We start from the raw sequence: 22,120 nt of genomic DNA, 5'->3' as shown, positions 1-22,120 counted from the left end.
AGAGAAATATGTTGCTGTCCCCCGTTCCCCCACCTTCTAAGGGGGGGGGGGACCTGCAGCAGAGTGGCTGTGTAATAGTTTTAAATCTGAAGGCTGCTGCATTCTCTTCAGAGACCTGAAACGTTGCAAAGAAACAGTCAGCAGAATACGTCGATAAGTGTAGCTATAAAACAGATTATATCTGCACGCTCGCTGATGGAAAATCATTCATTAATCACCTGGGAACAACTCGCATTCCAAAAACAGCTGCCTTAGACAGGAGTCCCTAGACACCCAAGAATAAATAAATAAATAAAATAAAACTCTTGCTACATCCTTTTCATATCAGTGTTTCTGAACTACATTGCTATTGACTGCTTTCTAAATAAGATACGGGTGGCGGGCAGGTAGGAATCTTTCTTGGGAACAGCTGACTCTGAGGCTGAGGTAGGAAAAAAAGGCCTTTTCGCCCTGTGAAATATGACTTGCTGGTTTACTTCAACACTTATTCAGCTAATAATCTGTATTGAATGAGGCAAAGGATGGAACATATTCCCCCCCCCAGAAACTAGACATTTCCAAAAGTACTTTGGAGCTTTGATATTGCTTATATTTATTACATCGGCAGATAACCTTTCACCGACGGTATTGCCTTCTAATTAAGACCACTGTGTTGATGTTAGTGGGTGGGTGTGGGTCCCATGAAACTTTAGGTAAAATCCAAAGGATGGGGACAGTGGAGGCTGGTGGCTCCGATGTCAGTGGGGCGGTGAATCTGCTCCGGTTTACAGTCCGAGCGAGTCGGCACACACCTTTAGAGTTCTGATTGGTTCAAACTGAAACCTGGAGCAGATTCGCCGCCCCACTGACATCGGAGCCGCCAGCCTCCACTGGATGAGGAATAATCCTGCTTGAATCCTTGGACTGACACAATATACATTCACCAACATTCACCCATTAAACCAGGTGAATCCACATTTAACCCCAATCTTCCATGCCTTATCTCATAGGGTTGTTAGGAGGATAAAATGGATCGCTTTGGTTTCCTTAGAGCAGGGTTGTGCAGAAGGTAGTTTGAAATCTACTAGTGATGTGCATCTGTCGGGGATGCTTTAGGGTGGATTCCTGCATTGAGCAGGGGGTTGGACTCAATGGCCTTGAAGGCCCCTTCCAACTCTGCTATTCTATGATTCTATGATTCTGACTCTGCCTAAGAAAAACAGCAATAAAATGGCATTTCCCATCCAAATTCAGCTGCTGAAATAAGGAAACCCTGGTGCAGGAATACTTATCTGTGTAAAAGGACTGCAAGCTCAATTCTGACACTGAAAAAGAAATTATTGGTCTGAGCCAGGTGATCAAAGGCACCCTGATTCTATGCAGTGTATGGGCATGACGCCCAGGGGATCCCGGGGCAGGGAGGGAAGTTCCTTGCATTTCCCCGGGATAACCGGGACGGCTTTGATCCCAACTTTTCCCGTGGTCTCAGGATCGTCCTGAGACCAACGAGAGGTATAGGTGGCCATCCCGATTTTTGAGCCAGGAACCAGGCACGGAGCTCCTTAGGCGCTCTGTGCCCGTTGGGAGTGGGGAGGGGAGCAAGATCGGGGAAGGGGGTTGTGTGTGTTCTTTTACCTTTTTATTTTCGCTGGTGCGCTCATGCGCTCCAGCTTTTTCTGTAAAAAAAAACCAAATGGCCGCCGTGACGCGCACAATGCCAGGGATGTCGCACTGCCGTGTGTGGACTGAGGGGGAGAATCTTGCGATAAGAAAAACGTGAGATCCCCCCCTCCCTCCCAGAACTCCAGGAGGTCTAGACATGCCCTATGTCTGCCCTCCACTACTCTTTTGTTCCGGACAGACCTTGAGTTTCTAGTAAAAAAGCAAAGTGGGTCCCAGAAACCTGACATCACCATCATTATCATTATCATTATCATTATTATTATTATTACATTTACAGCCTGCCTTTTTTCCTCCAAGGAACCCAAGGCAGCGTACATAATCCTTCTCTCTATTTTATCCTCACAACAACAACCCTGCGAGGTAGGTTGGGCTGAGAGTCTGTGACTGGCCCAAAGTCACCGGGTGGCGACTAGAACCTGGATCTCTCGCTTTCCAGTCCATCACCTTAGCCACTACACCACACTGACATCTACCCACCCCTGCCTTACAGGAACGATGGATACCCTGTGCAACATATAGAGCTAATGCCAGCCCGCAAAACACACACCACGCACCATCGTTTGAACTTGTGCTTCTCTAAAGCAAAGGATTTGGTTTGTAAAGGTGAAATTAAAAGGCAAATATATCAGACCTGTCGCCTGATAATCGCTGAGAGTCCCTGTTTATTCCATAACGTGTTACAGAGCTTAGAAACATTTGCATGTATCACACCGCTATTTTTATATTCAGCTCCTGATGCTGAAGGTTCGTGGAGTTAGTGCTCATTTTAGCCTGTCTGCTGCACAGTTCTAGATGTTTTGCCAGGTGATTCGGCCACGTAGTGAGGGGTGATCATTCAGGAGTAAAGACTGCACTGTCAGTTTTTTCCTCTTTTCCCTGGCAAATGTTGGGAAACAGGCTACTGGAGATACGAGACCAGACTTCTCCAGCCTGGTGCCCTCTAGATGTCTTGGACTACAAGTCCCAGTATCCCCCATCTAACCTGCAGAAGAAAGTACTGGGCTAATGATGGCATAAGATAGTTTCATATGCCCTTGGGTGTGCTGTCCCTTGCATAGAAGGGTTGGTTGAATTCCGTTTCAGGGTTAATGGTTAATTAACCGTCTCAGGGTTAATCTCAGTGATTACTAGAAGCCAACATGGATTTGTCAGGAACAAATCCTGTCAGACTAATTTGATCTCATTTTTTGATCGGGTAACCTCCCTTGTGGACTGTGGGAATGCTGTGGACGTCATATGTCTTGACTTCAGCAAAGTTTTCGACAAAGTGCCCCATGATATTCTGATTAACAACCTAGCTAAAAGTGGGCTAGATGGAACAACTATTAGGTGAATTCACAGTTGGCTACAGAATCGGACTCAACTTATCAATGGAACCTTCTCAAACTGGGGAGAGGCAATGAGTGGGGTACCGCAGGGCTCAGTCCTGGGCCCAGTTCTCTTCAACATTTTTATTAATGATTTGGACAAGGAGGTGCAGGGAATGCTTATCAAATTTGCAGATGACACAAAATTGGGTGGGATAGCTAATACCCTGGAAGACAGAAACAAACTTCAAAGGGATCTTGATAGGCTGGAGTGCTGGGCTGAAAACAACAGAATGAAATTGAATAGGGATGAATGCCAAGTTCTACATTTAGGAAATAGAAACCAAAGGCACAGTTACAAGATGGGGGATACTTGGCTCAGCAATGCTACAAACGAGAAGGATCTTGGAATTGTTGTAGATCATAAGCTGAATAGGAGCCAACAGTGCGATAGGGCTGCAAGAAAGGCAAATGCTATTTTGGGCTGCATTAATAGAAGTATAGCTTCCAAATCATGTGAGGTACTGGTTCCTCTCTATTCGGCCCTGGTTAGGCCTCATCTAGAGTACTGCGTCCAGATCTGGGCTCCACAATTCAAGAAGGATGCAGACAAGCTGGAGCCAATGGACAATGGAATCAGTTACCTAGGGAGGTTGTGGGCTCTCCCACACTAGAGGCCTTCAAGAGGCAGCAGGACAACCATCTGTCAGGGATGCTTTAGGGTGGCCACTGTGGGAACAGAGTGCTGGACTAGATGGACCCTTGGACAGATCCAGCAGGGCTCTTCTGATGTTCTTTGGAGAGGCAAACTTCCTCTTACCTTCTTTGGGTCGGAGTCAAGGCCAGTGTCAAGAGTAGGCATGACTGGATACCTGCTGAGGGCCCATATCCTGACAAGGGCCCACTGACAAGTGCTCCTGCAGTTGCTGTTCCTCTTCACCATGGCAACCTGCTTGTTCACCTGCCCTTAGCTCTGGCCCACATGATGGAGGTGGTGAGAAGGAGGAAGAGAAGGAGACGCCCCGGCCTACTTGCTCCCTGGCTCTCTGCCTGTCAAGCAAGCAAGGAGGAGCCATGAGGAGGAGGAGGAGGAGGAGGAGGAGGAGGAGGAACAGCTGATGACCATGGTGGTGAGAAGGTAGACGTACCGAGAGTGTTGTGCATCCCGGTCTAGTGCTCTGCCTGTCCAGGGCAGGCATATGCCTGGTAATTTCTGACTCAGCTTTCTGTGGCCTTTGGATCTGTAAACTTTGTGTACGACAAATAGCGGTGGGGCAGCCAGGAGAGAATAGGGAATTAATTCGCCCCTTGTTCTGGCACATGCTAATGATTCATGGCTGGCTTTTGAGAGTGCTCTGTTGTGATGAGACATTCGTTCTTGCTCGCCTTCGGCAAGTCAGGTCCGTGCGAACAGGAATGACACAGAACAACAAAAGCAAATTGGAATGACCCAGCATTTTCCTCCGGCACTTTCTGCTTTGCCAGTAAGGGTCAGAGTAGAAATCCATTCTGCACCAGGGAGCCCATTTCTGGCAATCACCCAGCCAGAAGCCATCATTGCTGTTCCCAGTGCCGAAGTTGTAGCCTCTGTGAACTATTTTTGCTGCTTCTCTCCTCGACGACAGGAAATCCCGAGCGAGCGTTGATCGCATCAGCTGCATGACGTTTCTCACCTGCATAGTGCCCCCCCCCTTAATTCAGGCACCTCACTTGCCACTCCCAAAACAGGTGGCGGGATTTCCCTGGCGTTAAACCCTCCCTAATTGTTGCTCATCCCTTCTTGGAATGGTGACCCAAAGAATGATGGGCCTTGCAGTCCAACACATCTGGAGAGTGCCAGGTGGCAGAAGGGCCGGTGAACTTTATGCTAATCCCACAAGCTTCTTACTGCCGGATGGTGTTGCATTCTGCTATTTCCTTCTGTGCCTTAGGAGGGTTTTGAACGCACACAAACCCGCTAGCTCACCTGGCTCTTTTAAGGGCAATCTACACCTCCCAGCAATCCAGGAGGGAGCGGGGAGGGTCTTGTGACATGCTGATCGCGCGCGGCACGTGACGTCCAGGGAGGAAGCAGGACGTTGTGTCCGCCTTTTTTTTTAAAAAAAAAAAGACAGGAGCTGGAACACTTCAGCAATAAAGTTTTAAAAATAGCCCCCGAACCCACCCACCCCCATGGCCCTGGATTCCCGCCAGCCCAGCTCCTTCACTTTGATGACCCCCGCTACTTGTGGGGAAGAGGGAAGAAGCTGGGATGGGCGGCCACACCACCTGTGGTCCTTGGGATTGTCCCTGGACCATGGGAAAAACTGCGAAAAAAGGGTACAGCAATGTCCCGGGGAAATGGAGGGATGATCCCTCCCTGCTCCCGGGATCCCCTGTGCGTCATGTGGACGCACATGGACAATCCTGGGATCATAGAATCATAGAATAGCAGAGTTAAAAGGGGCCTACAAGGCCATCGAGTCCAACCTCCTGCTCAATGCAGGAATCCACCCTAAAGCATCCCTGACATGATTGTCCAGCTGCCTCTCGAAGGCCTCTAGTGTGGCAGAGCCCACAACCTCCCTAGGTAACTGGTTCCATTGTCATACTGCTCTAACAGTCAGGAAGTTTTTCCTGATGTCCAGCTGGAATCTGGCTTCCTTTAACTTGAGCCTGTTATTCCGTGTCCAGCACTCTGGGAGGATTGAGAAGAGATCCTGGCCCTCCTCTGTGTGACAACCTTTTAAGTATTTGAAGAGTGCTATCATGTCTCCCCTCCATCTTCTCTTCTCCAGGCTAAACATGCCCAGTTCTTTCAGTCTCTCTTCATAGGGCTTTGTTTCCAGACCTCTGAACACGCTCCAGCTTGTCTGCGTCCTTCTTGAATTGTGGAGCCCAGAACTGGACGCAATACTCCAGATGAGGCCCAACCAGGGCCAAAGAGAGAGGAATCAGTACCTCACGTGATTTGGAAGCTCTACCTCTATTAATGCAGCCCAAAATAGCATTTGCCTTTCTTGCAGCCCTATCGCACTGTTGGCTTATATTCAGCTTATGATGCCCGGGATATCACCCGGTGTAGCCATGCCCTAAGTTCCCACTTCAAACTCCTAAGAGAGCAACCTGGTGCATCTCTGATCTTCTTAATCATGGCTCTATCTTCCCTTCCATTTCCATTTCAGGATTGTTGTGCAGTGTTGCGTCCACCTGTAATCAGGATTTGAAATCCAGCCGTTGTGCATCAGGCCAGTAATACTGAAGCAAATTGTGCTGTAGTGGGACACTCCACACCATGAAACTCACTGTATGCCCATGGGCTAGTCACCATCTCTCAACCTAACTCACGTTGTAAGAGCCACGTGTGTGCTATTTACTGTTTTACTCTGTACAGCACCATGTACATTGATGGTGCTATATAAATAAATAATAATAATAATAATAAAGCTGGGTTATATGCATGTAAATAAATTAACTTCCTGTCTGTGAAAAGCAAGCAAATCAAGGCAAAGAGTAATAAAGCTTGTTTTTACTGCTTTTCTATGTGCAGGACGGTTCAAAATGCAACCCATAATGTTCTGTTTGAATTACTGCCCAGCATGATATTTCTGAACATAAAGGTTGGCTCCCAGAGGGCTGGATGTAATCTTATAAAGCACTAGTTGGGGAAATTCTAAATGTCCCCTGGAGCAACTGGTTCCATTCTTATATAAGGTATCTTTTTAGGTATGCCTTTACTGTATATTCATTTTTCTAGCCATCTTTATTCCAAATTTATTTATTTATTTACAATATTTATATACTGCTCCCCATTTAAAATTTCAGAGCGGTGTACAAGACAAAATAAAATAAAAACAGAATAAAACACTTTAAAATAGATTTTAAAAGATGGAAATATTTTAAATACAGCCACCTCTCTGGAATATAAAACATACTGACCCTCAAAAATTCAGGTTTCTGGACCCTCTCATCATTTGTTATGGGAATTCATGTTGGAAATGCTCACCTGTTAAATTGCTCACCTGTTCCCTCCCATACTTTTTGACTCAACCTTAACTTGACTTTCCTGATGGGGAATTGAACCCGTGTTCGTGCCAGCGTCTTATTTTGTGCGTTGCCAAGTTTTGAACCGGCCAAGTGGTTTCGTTCCTCCACTTTTGCTAAATCTGAAACTGCTCTTCTCTAGAAGAGATGGCGATTTGGGTCTTAAATACAAACACATGCATGGGAAGTTATGCATGGTGCGGAGAATGTGGATAGGGAGACATTTTTTTCTCTCTCTCTCAAAATACGAGAACCCAATGGGGTCATCCTATGAAGCTGATGGGTGGGAGATCCAGGACAAATAAAAGGAAGTACTTCTTCACACAGCGCATAGTTAAATTATGGAACTCACTACCACAAGATATAGTGATGGACACCAATTTGGATGGCTTTAAAAGGGGGTTGGATAAATTCCTGGAGGAGAAGGCTATCCGTGGCTACTAGTCCTGCTGGCTATGTGCTACCTCCAGTATCTGAGGCAGTAAGCCTGTGTGCACCAGTTGCTGGGGAACATGGTGGGAGGGTGCAGTGGCACCATGTCCTGCTTGTTCATCCCTGGCCGATGCCTGGTTGGCTGCTGCGTGAATGTGGATAGGGAGACATTTTTCTCCCTCTCTCAAAATACTAGAACCCAATGGGGTCATCCCATGAAACTGATTGGTGGGAGATCCAAGACAAATAATAGGAAGGACTTCTTCACACAGCGCATAGTTAAATAATGGAACTCACTACCACATGACGGCCACCACATGGGATGGCTTTAAAAGGGGACTGGATAAATTCCTGGAGGAGAAGGCTATTTACTAGTCCTGATAGCTGTGTACCACAATTCAAGAAGGACGCAGACAAGCTGGAGCGTGTTCAGAGGAGGGCAACCAGGATGATCAGGGGTCTGGAAGCAAAGCCCTATGAAGAGAGACTGAAAGAACTGGGCCTGTTTAGCCTGGAGAAGAGAAGATGGAGGGGAGACATGAGAGCACTCTTCAAATACTTAAAAGGTTGTCACACAGAGGAGGGCCAGGATCTCTTCTCGATCCTCCCAGAGTGCAGGACACGGAATAACGGGCTCAAGTTACAGGAAGCCAGATTCCAGCTAGACATCAGGAAAAACTTCCTGACTGTTAGAGCAGTATGACAATGGAACCAGTTCCCTAGGGAGGTTGTGGGCTCTCCCACACTAGAGGCATTCAAGAGGCATCTGGACAATCATCTGTCAGGGATGCTTTAGGGTGGATTCCTGCATTGAGCAGGGGGTTAGACTCGATGGCCTTGTAGGCCCCTTCCAACTCTGCTATTCTATGATTCTATGATTCTATCTCCAGTATCAGTGGCAGTAACCCTGTATACACTAGTTGCTGGGGAACAAGGATGGGGAAGTGCTATTGCACCCATATCCTGCTTATGGGTTCCTGGTTGACAGCTGGTTGGCCACTGTGTGAACAGAGTGCTGGACTAGATGGACCGTCGGTCTGATTCAGCAGGGCTCTTCTGATGTTCTAATGAGTAGTAAAAAAAAAAGTATGCTAGAACGAGGAATGGGTGAAATTGGTGACCTTGCACCACCGCTGCTGCCACCCGCCCCTGCAAGCCAGGCTGCCACCCTGGCTTCCCTTCCTCCCCCCCCACACACATGCTAACGGTGGGCGCCATTAGTGTGGAAGGGACAAATGCACAGTTTCTGGAGCCTCCGGAATTCGCCCACTCCCCTCCCTCCACTGCATTAATGGCGGCCTCTATTAAGGCATCAGGGGGAGGGTAGCGAGGGTTGGGCGGGGGCGGGAGGGGGTCGCAAGTGCTTAAGGGCGAGTCCGCGCTCACACCGAGTGCATCCAACTGGGTCCGTGAGGGCTGGACACTGGACCCAGTCGGTCGCTCGTGACCACCCTAACTAGGACCCAGCGGGCTCATCCCATGGGTCTGTTGGATGGGAAATTCAGGGCAGATGAAAGGGAAGCCTCCTTCGCACAGCCCCTAGCGAAGCTATGGAGTTTACTTTCACGAGATGTAGCGGCGGCCACCAATTTGGACGGCTTTAAAAGGGAAGCAGACAGACATGGAGAATGAGATTTGATAGCGGTGGCTAATAAGCCACTATCAGAGGCGGAATGCCTCTGTTTACCAGTTGCTGGGGAACATGGGCGGGAGGGTGCCGTTGCACCCGTGTCCTGCTTGTGAGTCCCTGATCGACAGCTGGTTGGCCGCTGTGTGAACAGAATGCAGGAATGGATGGAGCCATTTATTTTATTTTATTTTATTTATTGCATTTCTATACCGCCCGATATCCCCATGGTCTGATCCAGCATCCGGGCTTTTCTGTTGTTCTTATCTAAGGCTGCCTTCCCCAGCCCAGCGGTCTCCGGATGCACTGGACTACAACTACCATCATCCCTAGCCATTGTGACTGGGGATGATAGGAGTTGTAGTCCAGCACATCCGGAGGCCGCTGTGCTGAGGATGTCTGATCTAAGGGGCAGTTTGGCCCTCAGCTGAACGCAGGCCCGTATGCCCCCTAGTCATAGAATCATAGAATAGCAGAGTTGGAAGGGGCCTACAAGGCCATCGAGTCCAACCCCCTGCTCAATGCAGGAATCCACCCTAAAGCATCCCTGACAGATAGTCATCCCTGCCCGGCTGGGCATCAAAAGAGGGAGAAGCAGGGCCGGTGCCAGACTATTTTGCGCCCTAGGCAAGGTGAGCTACTTTCACACACACACCCCAAAATGCCAACTTTGATTTCTAAGAACATATGTTTCCTGGAGAAAATAAGAAGCACAAAACTTGAAACTGCTAAAAAAAAATTAAAGTGCAAGAAATACATCATGCCAATTATAGCAAACAAATTGGAAAGGAACGTCTATGGGTCTAAAATGCATTATTTAATAGGAATATCACCTCCAAATCATCCCCCCCAACTCACACACGTGCGCACACACACACACACACAGAGACACTCAGCATCACTCACGCCAAACAAACACACGCATGAACACATGCATTCACTCAAAGACCCCATGAACCCCATTCACCCATACATTCTCTCTCTCTCTCTCTCTCTCTCTTCTGGGCGCGTTCTGGAAGTTGGAACGTGGAGCCGCCCCACCTCCACCCCAGCGTCCCTGGCTTCGCTTTGGCTGGGTGGGCACGGGGCGCCATCTTGCCTGCCCAGGCCCAGCTGAATCCTTGGGCCGGGCTGGCTCACAGCCAATGCGCGTGAGTGGGGCGCTGTGCTTGGCGCCCCTCTTAGCTTGGCGCTCTAGGCAGCCGCCTGAGTGGCCTCTATGGTAGCACCGGCCCTGGGGAGAAGTGAAGGAATCCCACCCTGAGTGAGGTTCCAGTGTGAAAAGGAGTGTGCTGAGCCCTCCGTCCTTGCATTTGTCTCTTTCAAATGTGGGATTCGGGGCGGGGGAGGGGAGAGAGAGAGAGAGAGAGAGAGAAATGCAGCTGGGAAATTTGGGATGCTCAAACTCTTGCTTCAGTGAACTTTGCTTTCAAGAGTCTGGCTGGCGCTCTCTCTCTCTCCCTCTTTCTCCTTTTTAAATTCCCCGTTGGCCACAGAGAGCCCAGCCAATGGCGTTCCATTTGGCAGGCCCTCTTCCCAATCTGGCTCGAACGGCCGGGGTGATTTCACCCGGCCCTCCCCCCCCCCTTTTTTTTTTTTTGGTAATGTGGAAGTCATCATGGCTTTGCGTCATATGGCAGCCGATTCCGGCACATTTTATTGGCCTGTGAGTCATCGTTGCCTGTCCAGCGTTCATGTCACTAGCTTGGAATTCGTGTTTGATAGTTTCCCTTCTGCTCCATTTGTTCTCTCTGTGTGTGTGTGTGTGTGTTTTTTTGTTGATGCTTTTTCTTTGGTATTTGTCTCTCCGCGTGTTTTCCATCCCCCTTTCCCTACAAGGTCCTTCCGCTCCCAAAAAAGGAGAAGCAAATCCAGATTAACAATTTCCACATTCGTTCTGTTGCAGCATCAGTGACAAATAGACTTGTGCCGCCTTAAAGACTAACACATTTATTTGCATCTGTATGTGATGAAGTGGACATTGACCAGGAAATTTAATGCCAAAATCCCTGTGTTGGCCTTCAAGGTGCCACAAAGCTCTTGGCTGTTTCTCAATCCAGTTTAGTGTTTGCACCTCCCCACCTCCCTGTAATGAACCAAACCTTCCTCTCCCAACCCCCCCACCCCCATATCCTATGAGAAATATCTTTGAACGAAGTAGTCACCCAAATTTACATCTCTATACATTTCAGACTCTCCCATAACTCAGCATATGTAAAAGAAGTCCTCTAAGAATCACCTAGACTAAAGGGCGAATGTCCACAGGGAGCCAGGCTATTGATTGGGTCAGTTTGAATTTCCCTCCCTGGGAAACGCCTGTCCTTGTAGAAATACTTGGGGGTCTCTGAGATTTCCCCTTGCTTTAACATGGAAAGAGAAGAGACGACATCAGCCAGAAACTCCCCCTTTCCAACATGTAAGCTGATTTGTTGAGTTACACAGAGGATTCTGATAGGTAAGTTCTACAGAGCTAGTTTGGAGTTTCATTTTTATTTTTAAAAGCAACAGGCTATTTCTCAAGTCATAGAATCGTAGAATCATAGAATCGCAGAGTTGGAAGGGGCCTACAAGGCCATCGAGTCCAATCCCCTGCTCAATGCAGGAATCCACCCTAAAGCATCCCTGACAGAGGGTTGTCCAGCTGCCTCTTGAAGGCCTCTAGTGTGGGAGAGGCCACAACCTCACCAGGCAACTGATTCCATTGTCGTACTGCTCTAACAGTCAGGAAGTTTTTCCTGATGTCCAGCCGGAATCAGGCTTCCTTTAACTTGAGCCCGTTATTCCGTGTCCTGCACTCTGGGAGGATCGAGAAGAGATCCTGGCCCTCCTCTGTGGGACAACCTTTTAAGTATTTGAAGAGTGCTTTCATGTCTCCCCTCCATCTTCTCTTCTCCAGGCTAAACATGCCCAGTTCTTTCAGTCTCTCTTCATAGGGCTTTGTTTCCAGACCCCTGATCATCCTGGTTGCCCTCTTCTGAACACGCTCCAGCTTGCCTGCGTCCTCCTTGAATTGTGGAGCCCAGAACTGGACGCAATACTCTAGATGCGGCCTAACCAGGGCCGAATAGAGAGGAACCAGCACCTCACGCGATCTGGAAGCTCTACTTCTATTAATGCAGCCCAAAATAGCATTGGCCTTTCTTGCAGCCCTATAGCACTGTTGGCTCATATTCAACTTCCAATCTACAACAATTCCTTCTCGTTTGTAGTATTGCTGAGCCAAGTATCCCCCATCTTGTAACTGTGCCTTTGGTTTCTATTTCCTAAATGTAGAACTTGGCATTCATCCCTATTCAATTTCATTCTGTTGTTTTCAGCCCAGCACTTCAGCCTATCAAGATCACTTTGAAGTTTGTTTCTGTCTTCCAGGGTATTAGCTATCCCACCCAATTTGGTGTCATCTGCAAATTTGATCAGCATTCCCTGCACCTCCTCGTCCAAAACGTTAATAAAAATGTTGAAGAGCACTGGGCCCAGGACTGAGCCCTGCGGCACCCCACTCGTTGCCTCTCCCCAGTTTGAGAAGGTTCCATTGATAAGTCTTTCTGCTTCAGAAAAGTCCTGCTGGACTGGACCGGACCAAAGTCCTATCTGGTCCAGCATTCCGTTTACAAAACCAGCCAGCTGCACTAGGGAAACCCACCCTCCCATCCATGTTCCCCAGCAACTGCTGTACATAAAGGCATACTGCCTCTGATACTGGAAGCAGAATATAGCCATCACAACTAGCAGCCATGGAAAGCCTTCTCTTCCAGAAATTTGTCCAACCCCCTTTTAAAGCCATCCAGTTCTGGGCTCCACAATTCAAGAAGGATGCAGACAAGCTGGAGCGTGTTCAGAGGAGAGCAACCAGGATGATCAGGGGTCTGGAAGCAAAGCCCTATGAAGAGAGACTGAAAGAATTGGGCATGTTTATCCTGGAGAAGAGAAGATGGAGGGGAGACATGAAAACACTCTTCAAATACTTAAAAGGTTGTCACACAGAGGAGGGCCAGGATCTCTTCTTGATCCTCCCAGAGTGCAGGACACGGAATAACAGGCTCAAGTGATAGGAAGCCAGATTCCGGTTGGACATCAGGAAAAACTTCCTGACTGTTAGAGCAGTTCGACAATGGAACCAGCTACCTAGGGAGGTTGTGGCCTCTCCCACACTAGAGGCCTTCAAGAGGCAGCTGGACAACCATCTGTCAGGGATGCTTTAGGGTGGATTCCTGCATTGAGCAGGGGGTTGGACTCAATGGCCTTATAGGCTCCTTCCAACTCTACTATTCCGTGATTCTATGATTGGTGGCCATCACTACTTCTTGTGGAAGTGAATTCCATAGTTGAACTTTGCACTGTGTGAAGAAGGACTTCCTTTGGTCTGTCCTGAATCTCCCACCCATCAGCTTCATGGGATGACCCCCATTGGGTTCTACATTATGAGAGAGGGAGAAAAATGTCTCCCTCTCCACTTTCTCCATGCATAATTTTGTACACCTCTTGTCATGCCTCACTTGCCTCCAGTCTCGATTCCAATATATTTATTAAAGAGCCAAGCTTAGAAAAAAGGTAAGTCAAGTGAGGCAGGATAGAGGTGTACATCACAAAACCATGCCAGGAACACGGCTTGGGACCACAATACCTGACTGAACGCCTCTCCCAACGTGAATATACCCGGTCACTACGTTCAACATCTAAGGTCCTCCTCCGGGTGCCTACTCCGAGAGAGGCTCGGAGTGTGGCAACGAGGGACAGGGCCTTTTCGGTGGTGGCCCCCAGACTGTGGAATGATCTCCCTGACGAGGCTCGCCTGGCACCAACTTTCCTCTTTGCCCAGGCATATGGCGGCACATCTTAATCACCCACATGTTTGTTTGTTTTTAACGGTTTTTAATGCTTTATGTGTGTATGTTCTGTGATTTAGAATTTTAAATTTTGTATACTCGTTTTTATCTTAATTTTAGGATTTCTGTAAACCGCCCAGAGAGCCCTGGCTATGGGGGCGGTGTATAAGTGTAATAAATTAATTAATTAAATAAATAATGCCCCAGGAATCTCAGCAATGCACCGAGGTTCTGGGGCGGGGCGGGTGTGCAGGAGACCCCTGAAAGCAGCAAAATTTGTAAATCACAGCTTTTGAGCAACCCACACAGCATAACAAGCTGGGTATGGCAACATGAAAAGAGAGAATTGTGAGTGCGCGCACATGCGCGTGCGTACCCATACCCACACAAAACACCAGGGGAAAGAAAACCCTCAACACTTGTGTTCCGCTTTGCGGGGCGGAAAGAGTGGCCAAGCGAAACTGTGTGATCTAATTTTGGAGCGGTGTTATTACAGGTCACAGAGAGTCTGTTTCCAGTTTAAACCGAGGGGGCGGGTCAAGCTGCAGAAACAGGCCACACGATGGCACCGCGCACAGAGGCGGCTTGTGTGCAAAGTAATGGTTCGTGTGTTTTTTTTAAATTTGGCCGAGAGCCCTCAATTAGCTTTGCGTGCCTACTTTGAACGCCAACCCAATGAGCTGCTGTAGCCATTCCTTTCCCCCTAACGCCACCCCCACCCTGTGCCCTTGGCCAGTTCCCCAGACAGATGCGTTTAAGTATAGAGCCAGCACTGCTGTTCAGTGTAGCTGCATTTGCATTATTTTTGTAATGTCGGGATCTCATAAGTGATTAGCAGGTTCAGTTGCAAGCAACCTGGAGATAACCCACGTGGCCCCTCGCATCTCGCTTCTTTCTAACGTGACTTCTTTCTCACGGGAGGTACTGGTTCCTCTCTATTCGGCCCTGGTTAGGCCTCATCTAGAGTATTGCATCCAGTTCTGGGCTCCACAATTCAAGAAGGACGCAGACAAGCTGGAGCGTGTTCAGAGGAGGGCAAGCAGGATGATCAGGGGTCTGGAAACAAAGCCCTGTGAAGAGAGACTGAAAGTACTGGGCATGTTTAGCCTGGAGAAGAGAAGATGGAGGGGAGACATAATAGCACTCTTCAAATACTTAAAAGGTTGTCACACAGAGGAGGGCCAGGATCTCTTCTCGATCATCTCAGAGTGCAGGACACGGAATAACAGGCACAAGTTCCAGGAATTCCGGCTGGACATCAGAAAAAACTTCCTGAGTGTTAGAGCAGTACGACAATGGAACCAGTTACCTAGGGAGGTTGTGGGCTCTCCCACACTAGAGACCTTCAAGAGCAGCTGGACAACCATCTGTCAGGGATGCTTTAGGGTGGATTCCTGCATTGAGCAGGGGGTTGGACTCGATGGCCTTGTAGGCCCCTTCCAACTCTAGATTCTAGATTCTCTAATTCTATGACTTCCTTCCCCCACCCTGGCCTTCTGTTCTTCTACGTTTTCCCCCCATTTTTAAAAAGTTTTATTTTAGATGTAACAGGCAAAAATAGAACAGTCTCCTTTCAATTGGGGCGTAAGCAACTGTTACAGAGAAGTCGGTTAATACAATTTTAGAGGGGAAATCAAGACAAGGAAGAAAATAAACAAATAAACTAATTAATAAGTTTGCTGCGTGGTCTTCATTTGTTGTTATAATGTCCAAATGCTCAAAGCAGAAGTGGGCATATATTGTTATAAGTCCGGTTGTGACGTTTGTTGAATGGATCTCTACCATATAGCATAAAATGTTAGCTTTGCCATGCACCCCAGCCCAAATAGAAATCAAATGCACAGTTACAAGATGGGGGATACTTGGCTCAGCAATACTACAAACGAGAAGGATCTTGGAATTGTTGTAGATCGCAAGCTGAATATGAGCCAACAGTGCGATAGGGCTACAAGAAAGGCAAATGCTATTTTGGGCTGCATTAATAGAAGTATAGCTTCCAAATCGTGTGAGGTACTGGTTCCTGTCTATTCGGCCCTGGTTAGGCCTCAGCTAGAGTATTGCGTCCAGTTCTGGGCTTCACAATTCAAGAAGGACGCAGACAAGCTGGAGTGTGTTCAGAGAAGGGCATCCAGGATGATCAGGGCTCTGGAAACAAAGCCCCATGAAGAGAGACTGAAAGAGCTGGGCATGTTTAGCCTGGAGAAGAGAAGATGGAGGGGAGACAGGATAGCACTCTTCAAATACTTGAAAGGTTGTCACACAGAGGAGGACCAGGATCTCTTCTTGATCCTCCCAGAGTGCAGGACACGGAATAACGGGCTTAAGTTAAAGGAAGCCAGATTCCGGCTGGACATCAGGAAAAACTTCCTGACAGAGCAGTACGACAATGGAATCAGTTACCTAGGGAGGTGGTTTCTTGGCCTCAGGAGGGGCGCATGTGTTTTGGAAGGCATCAACGGTGGTCTTGGATCAACAACAACACCCTTGAAGCGTACATCAGTGTTTACCTTGGTTAGTATGTCTCAGATTCATAGAATCATAGAATAGCAGAGTTGGAAGGGGCCTACAAGGCCATCGAGTCCAACCCCCTGCTCAATGCAGGAATCCACCCTAAAGCATCCCTGACAGATGGTTGTCCAGCTGCCTCTTGAAGGCCTCTAGTGTGGGAGAGCCCACAACCTCCCTAGGTAACTGATTCCATTGTCGTACTGCTCTAACAGCCAGGAAGTTTTTCCTGATGTCCAGCTGGAATCTGGCTTCCTTTAACTTGAGCCCGTTATTCCGTGTCCTGCACTCTGGGAGGATCGAGAAGAGATCCTTGCCCTTCTCTGTGTGACAACCTTTCAAGTCCTTGAAGAGTGCTGTCATGTCTCCCCTCCATCTTCTCTTCTCCAGGCTAAATTTGCCTGCAGAGGTGCTGCTGATGTATTTCACATTGGAACATTGGACTGATTCTGTTTTTGTTGACTTTTCTTCTTGGGCTTGAAGATGAGCACCCCTCACAAACTTCACTTGATTGGGCTTGGCTTCTCCTTTATGGGGGGCAATTGAATTTCTCGTTTTATACCTTAAAACTGCATCCAGTTGGAATATTGTCATCTTTCAGCCATGCGTGTTTTTTCCTCCTTCTGGATACCGTTCTAGACCTGCCTAGGAGGAAAAACAGTATGTTAAACTGAAAGCAAGGGTGTAATAAAACAGCAATTTAAGGGCAATTTGCTAATAACTGGAGCGCTTAAATGTACCACCGTGACATTATGCTCTTTTGTTTAGAACCAAAAGGCAGTACAGAAAAGTTTTATAAATACATGTATAAACACTTGCGTCCGAATAATGCACCGTTCGCTGCTGCGTGCTCTCAGATTCCTGGGGTAGTGTATCTATCTTCCTTTTAAAAAAAAAAATCCTCACGGCCTTTAATTATAGTCCTTGTTGCTTGTTATAAATTGCTGTCTTGTTTATAAATTGTAGAAAAATCACTGCGGGATTTTCTGTGTATGCCTGTGTTGAAACTCCCGGCTGACACATTTGTATTCATTACTCATACCCATTCTGACAAAACTGTATGAGTCTATTGAGGACAGCCTCTTCCTTCTTGCAAAACATCCAATTGTTGTTCCTTTACCGTTGTTTAAAAACAGCAGACTTACTCTCAACTGGCTCCATAACAATAACTCGCTGGTATTTTGGTGGCTTTAGATCCATGTTCCCCGTGCTGCCGATACCGTGTGGAACAGTCATTTTTCTGCACGTTCATTCTACATTCAAAGGATGTATCAGAGCAGTTGGCTTATAGGACAGTGTGCAAGCATCCTCTTCACAACAGCGAGATGTCTTGCCTCCTGGAATCATAGAATAGCAGAGTTGGAAGGGGCCTACAAGGCCATCGAGTCCAACCCCCTGCTCAATGCAGGAATCCACCCTAAAGCATCCCTGACAGATGGTTGTCCAGCTGCCTCTTGAAGGCCTCTAGTGTGGGAGAGGCCACGACCTCCCTAGGTAACTGGTTCCATTGTTGTACTGCTCTAACAGTCAGGAAGTTTTTCCTGATGTCCAGCTGGAACCTGGCTTCCTTTAACTTGAGCCCGTTATTCCGTGTCCTGCACTCTGGGAGGATCGAGAAGAGATCCTGGCCCTCCTCTGTGTGACAACCTTTTAAGCATTTGAAGAGTACTCTCATGTCTCCCCTTAATCTTCTCTTCTCCAGGCTAAACATGCCCAGTTCTTTCAGTCTCTCTTCATAGGGCTTTGTTTTCAGACCCCTGATCATTGCCCTCCTCTGAACACGCTCCAGCTTGTCTGCGTCCTTCTTGAATTCTGGAGCCCAGAACTGGACACAATACTCTAGATGAGGCCTAACCAGGGCCGAATAGAGAGGAACCAATCTCACCTGCCTGGTTTCTTCTGGGCAATCCCCAGGATTCCTCTGCACCCATCAACTAAACTGTGGAAGCCTTGGAGAATCTCAGCACATGGGAAGCGGCCTTGAACAATATTTCTGATCTTTCTCATCACTTGTCGTGGGTGGTCCCGGGGATTTAGCCTGGGAACTTCATACGCAAAGCTTATGCTCTAGCACTGAGCGGTGATCCATGTCTTCGGATTATGTTGCTACCCATGTAGTAGCAGAAATAGAGTAACCCTATGGAAAGGAGAACAGGGCTCCTGTATCTTTAACAGTTGTACAGAAAAGGGAATTTCAGCAGGTGTCATTTGTATATATGGGGAACCTGGGGAAAATCCCTCTTCATCACCACAGTTAAAGCTGCAGGAGCCCTGCCTTTTTTTGTATCTGGTCACTTTAGTATAGCTCCTACAGATTAAATTTGTGAAGAGGGGATTTCACCAGGTGCTGCATGCATACAAATAGCACCTGCTGAAATTCCCTTTCCTGTACAACTGTTAAAGATACAGGAGCCCTGTCCTCCTTTTCGTATGGTCTCCCTAAGCAGAAAGGGTGTCCTTCCTCTCCCCAATGCTTTAAAGCAGTTCTCTTTAGTGGTTGGGGTCACACACACACACACACACACACAGTGCACTGTACAGTCCGGCAATGCTGCAAACTGGTTCCATCTACAATCACCTGCAGCTCTTTGTACAAAGAGGTTCCCTGCTCATTGAGCGTTCTAAGGTAGCCAATGTTTGGTGGTCTGAGTAGAATAGGGTGGCCATATGGAAAGGAGAACAGGGCTCCTGTATCTTTAACAGTTGTAGAGAAAAGGGATTTTATTATTATTATTATTATTATTATTATTATTATTATTATTATTATTATTTTATATAGCACCATCACTGTACATGGTGCTGTACAGATTACACAGTAAATAGCAAGACCCTGCCGCATAGGCTTACAATTCAGCAGGTGTCCTTGGTATGCATGCAGCACCTGGTGAAATTCCCTCTTCAACACCGCAGTTCAAGCTGCAGGAACCCTGCTCTCTTAGAGTGACCAGATACAAAAGAGGGCAGGGCTCCTGCAGCTTTAACTGCTGTGATGAAGAGGAAATTTCCCCAGATTCCCCATATATACAAATGACACCTGCTGAAACTCCCTTTTCTATGCAACTGTTAAAGATACAGGAGCCCTGTCCTCCTTTTCATAGGGTCACCCTAAGTAGAAACCAACCTGAAATAGCCAACTGAATTCTCAGCTAATTGTGTTTGGGTGTGTGTGCATATGTGTGTGTGTGTGTGTGAAACCTGAGAGACTTGTGTGGGTTTAGGGCTTGTGTGTTACAAGGCCGGCGGTTCCGTGACATCCATAGGACCGTGTGGGTCTCAGCAATCCAGGCGCATGTGTGCTGGTGAAATGGGATGCTTGTCGTTCTTCACCCCTGCGCAGGCGTTCAGCTTCCTTCCTCCTGTAGCAACCGCCTTCAGCGAGCGCCCGCTGTATCTATGACCCAGCTGTAACCCACGTTCAGAGGCATTTGGCTCCCTGTCAGCTTGCCTTCAAGTGGAATGCGCACGACGTGAGCGCAAGGCAGGGATGAATGTAATTGTAGAAAAGCCGTCATTTCAGATTCAAGACGCATCAGATGCCTGGACCCTGACTGAAAAGACTCAGGATTGCAGCTAGAATTCCAAATGATTCTGGAAAAGCGGGTTTGAGAGGTGGGGTTGGGTCTTCCGTGCCACTGTGGTTACTGCCACCACCATAATGGATTCATTTAAACCAGCTTTTCCCCTCCAGATGTGTTGGACTGCAAGTCCCATCGTGCCCCAGCCAGTTGGGAATTGCAATCAAACACAACTGGAGACACAGGTTGGGGAAAGTTGTTTTAAGTCACCTAAAGATAGGATTGCGGTGTTTAGGGTTCCATCACACCAGTGTTTTATCACACTCACGTCATGCCTGCGACCTTCTGCATGCAAAGCAGTGCCTCTACCACTGAGCCATGCCTAGAGTGACCCTATGGAAAGGAGGACCGGGCTCCTGTATCTTTGACTTGTATTGAAAAGGGAATTTCAGCAGGTGTCACTTGTACGCCTGCAGCACCTGGTGAAATTCCCTCTTCATCCCAACAGTTCACGCTGCAGGAGCTATACTAGAGTGACCTGATACAAAAGAGGGCAGGGCTCCTGCAGCTTGAACTGTTGTGAGGAAGAGGGAATTTCACCAGGTGCTGCATGCATACAAATGACACCTACTGAAATTCCCTTTTCTATACAACTGTTGAAGATACAGGATCCCTGTCTTCCTTTTCATAGGATCACCCTAGGTTTGCCGTTTTCCAGTGCAGTACTCTTATGACGTTGTGCCTGTCTTGCAGTCACCTTGCCTCTTTCCTTCCATTTTCTATGTTTTCCAAGAGCAGGGAAAGTCCGGTTTATTTCCTCCGTGGGGGATTAAAGCGCCCTTCCACTCCCCATGTATTGCCATCCTCGTGCTACGTCCTTTGTTGGGGAGGGTGTGCTTTGAAGGGAGGTCTTGCTGCTGAAAGAGATGGGCGGGGCTGTTCTCCTCCTCCAATATGCTGTGTTGAACGAATGGGCTGCTGCAGACTCAGTTGAACGACAAGAACCAATGAACTGGAAGGGGAAGGAGAAGGGGCGGGGTGGAGTGGGATTGCAAACAAGCGAAAGGAGATTTCACTAGTACAGTGGCGATACCACAAATACATGTGAAAGGGACCGTTAGCTTGACCCGCTAATGAAACGGAGGTGGAAATCACGGAGGCAAACCAGGCGGGGAAAATTAGGTGTGACGGAGCCCTTAGACAGGGGGAAAAAACTCCTACAACTCCCATCATTCCCCAGCGAGCAATGCTGACTGGAGAATGCTGGGAATCGTAGGAGTTTTTTTCCTGTCTAAACAAGCCTAGGATTGCACCTCAAAGCTCTTACTGTCAGTACTTTGGGGTGGCATTTCAGCCTTTTAGTATGGCTGCAGGTGGATGGGGAAGAAATGAAAATACACACCAGGAAACCATGTAATGATCAGTGGTCAGAGGAAAGCGGAGTAGAGCCAGGGGAAGTGGGCGGATTTGTCCCGTCCCCCCCAGGGCACAGTTTGACCCTCGGACCCATGCTTTACACAAAGTGGATGTTTTCGTCTTCTGGTCCACAACTGTAGGGTGACCATATGAAAAGGAGGACAGGGCTCCTGTATCTTTAACAGTTGTATTGAAAAGGGAATTTCAGCAGGTGTCATTTGTATATATGGGGAACCTGGAGAAATTCCCTTTTCATCACAACAGTTAAAGCTGCAGGAGCTATACTTGAGTGACCAGATTTAAAGGAGGGCAGGGCACCTGCAGCTTTAACTGTTGTGATGGAGAGGGAATTTCTCCAGGTTCTCCATATATATGAGCCTTGTGTGGTGCAGAGCGGTAAAGCAGCAGTTTCTGCAGCCGAAACTCTCCCCACGGCCTGAGTTCGATCCCAGCAGAAGCTTGGGTCGACTCAGCCTTCCATCCTCCCGAGGTCAGTAAAATGAGTACCCAGTTAGCTGGGGGAAAGGTAATAACGGCCGGGGAAGGCAACGGCAAACCACCCCGCTATAAGGCCTGCCAAGAAAACGTCAGCGAAAGCTGGCGTCCCTCCAAGAGTCAGTAATGACTCAGTGCTTGCACGAGAGGTCCCTTTCCTTTCCTTCTCCATATATACCAATGACCCCTGCTGAAATTCCCTTTTCTATGCAACTGTTAAAGATACAGGAGCCCTGTCCTCCTTTTCATAGGGTCACCCTACACAACTGACCACGATAGGTATGTGTGGGTCAGGCGGGCCAGTGGAATATT

General features: G+C 47.9%; 1 protein-coding gene across 2 annotated transcripts in view; it reads left to right on the top strand.

Moving 5' to 3' along the window:
• The window catches only part of SAMD4A (sterile alpha motif domain containing 4A), a 157,053-nt gene that overhangs the window by 63,737 nt on the left and 71,196 nt on the right, over positions 1–22,120 (top strand). The window lies entirely within an intron of this gene.

The sequence above is a fragment of the Elgaria multicarinata genome, chromosome 2 (genome assembly GCF_023053635.1).
Source record: "Elgaria multicarinata webbii isolate HBS135686 ecotype San Diego chromosome 2, rElgMul1.1.pri, whole genome shotgun sequence".
Lineage (NCBI taxonomy): Eukaryota > Metazoa > Chordata > Lepidosauria > Squamata > Anguidae > Elgaria > Elgaria multicarinata.
This window is presented reverse-complemented; position numbering and strand designations above follow the sequence as displayed.